At 32.5% G+C, this 2054-nt stretch overlaps 1 long non-coding RNA gene across 1 annotated transcript in view; it reads right to left on the bottom strand.

Moving 5' to 3' along the window:
* The window catches only part of LOC104849207, a 336781-nt gene that overhangs the window by 106986 nt on the left and 227741 nt on the right, over positions 1-2054 (bottom strand). The gene's annotated exons all lie outside the window — the stretch shown is intronic.

Raw genomic sequence — 2054 nt, 5'->3', positions numbered from 1 at the left:
TCTTTTACAGAAAGACAATTAAAAAAAGACAAAAGATGCTGAGAGGTTTTAAAAAATTATAATGATTGAAACTATACACACACACTCACACACACACACACACACACACACACACACACACATATATATATATATGGCATAATGCATGTCTTTTACAGGAAGACAATCAAAAAATCCATGAGTTTTATTGTCTCAATCTGATTCTCATTCTTTTCTAAGTCAATAGGAAAATAACTAAAAACATATTAGAGACTCACTCCTAACTGAACGATTGATTCTAGACTGATTTTGCAACCCAAAGAATGTGTAATTATAGTAACAGCCACATAACATCAACATGCTCACTAAACTTTCCCTTCATCCTTAACTCCTATGGTAGTTGTCAAGGTATTCATTTTTTCCTTACAAATTACCATTTTAGCCATGTTTTAATTAATTTATTTGCTATTTCTACTTCTTTATCTAAGATGCCCATTTTTTATTGAAATTTTAATTTGGGTGGGCTGATTTTTTTCAACTCTTTATATGCTCTAGATAATTTGTCCTTTGTCTGAGGAACCACTGCTTAAATTTTTTTCTCAATTCATGGTTTGTCTTTTCACTTTGTTGGTGATTTCTTTTGTTGGGCAAAAGCTCTTTAATAAGATGAGATCCCAGTTGTTGATTCTTTGTAGTATTTCCCATGCTGTCTGGGTTTTGTTCATGAAGTTTTTGCCTACTCCTGTGTCCTCAAGAATTCTACCTATTCGCTCTTCTAGCAGATTTATTGTTTCTGTTCTAATATTTAGATCTTTGACCTATTTTGATTTAAGTTTAGTGTACAGTGGCAGATATGGGTCTAGTTTTGGTCTTGGGCATGTAGAAAGCCAGTTTTTCCTGCACAGTTTATTACAGGCTATTTTTCTTCCAGTGAGTATGTTTTGTTTCTTTGTCAAAGATAAAGTGGCTGAGTGTATCCAATATTTTTTTCTTCATTTTCTAGTCTGTTCCATGGATCTTCAGGTCTTTTTTTTTTTTCCCATGCCATACTGTTTTTATCCCAGAAATTCTGTAATATAGTTTCAAGTCAAGAATTATGATGCCTCTTGCCTTGCCTTTGTTCCTCAAAATTGTTTTTGCTATATCTTGGTCTCTTCTGAATCCATATGAATTTTTAAAAATAACTTTTCTAGTTCTGTGAGGTATTCTAATGGTATATTGATTGGTATTGCATTAAATCTGTATAACAACTTTGGGAGTATAGCTATCTTCATTCATTACATTGGTTCTTCTTTGTCATAAGCAAGAGATATCTTTCCATTTTCTGATACCTTCTTACATTTCCTCTTTCGGAATACTATAATTTTTAATTTAAAGGCCTTTATGTCCCTCATGAAATTAATTTCTAATTATTTCATTTTTTGATGCTATTGTTAAAAGCACTGCTTCACCAATTTCTCTTTCTCTGGGTTTGTTATTTATGTACAGGAATGCTATTAATTTCTGAGTATTGACTTTGTATCCAGCTATCCTATTGATTTGGTTATTAAATCTAGAAGTTTTTTTGGTGGAATTTTGGGAGTCTTCTTTATAAAGTGTCATGTCATCTGCAAATAATGATAATTTAACTTATCCTTTCCTGTCTTTATTACTTTCTTTTTTTTCTCTTGTTTGATTGCTGTGGATTGTTTGATTGCTGGTCATTTGAAAGAAGCAGATTAGAACAATGCTGAAATTCCATCTCACTCTGGAAATAATGGCTATTATAAAAAACAACAACAACAACAACAAATGCTGGTGGAGCTATGGAGAAAAAACAGAACCCTTCTCCACTGTTGGTGGGAGTGTAGACTGGTGCAACCACTGTGGAAATAAGTGAGGAAATTTCTCAAAACCTTGGATTAGAGGTCCTACTTGACCCAGCTATTCCCCTTCTGGTTATTTTCTCAAAATAATTAAAAGCATCATACTTCAGCAATATATATGCACACGTATGTTTACAGTGGCACAGTTCATAATAGGTAAATCTTGTAAACAACCCAAATTCTCAAAAACTAATGAATGGATAAAAATGA

This window comes from Fukomys damarensis, unplaced genomic scaffold, assembly GCF_012274545.1.
Source record: "Fukomys damarensis isolate Sample0158 unplaced genomic scaffold, DMR_v1.0_HiC HiC_scaffold_5, whole genome shotgun sequence".
Lineage (NCBI taxonomy): Eukaryota > Metazoa > Chordata > Mammalia > Rodentia > Bathyergidae > Fukomys > Fukomys damarensis.
Note: the sequence above shows the minus strand (reverse complement) of the source record. Positions and strands in the feature narration are given on the sequence as shown.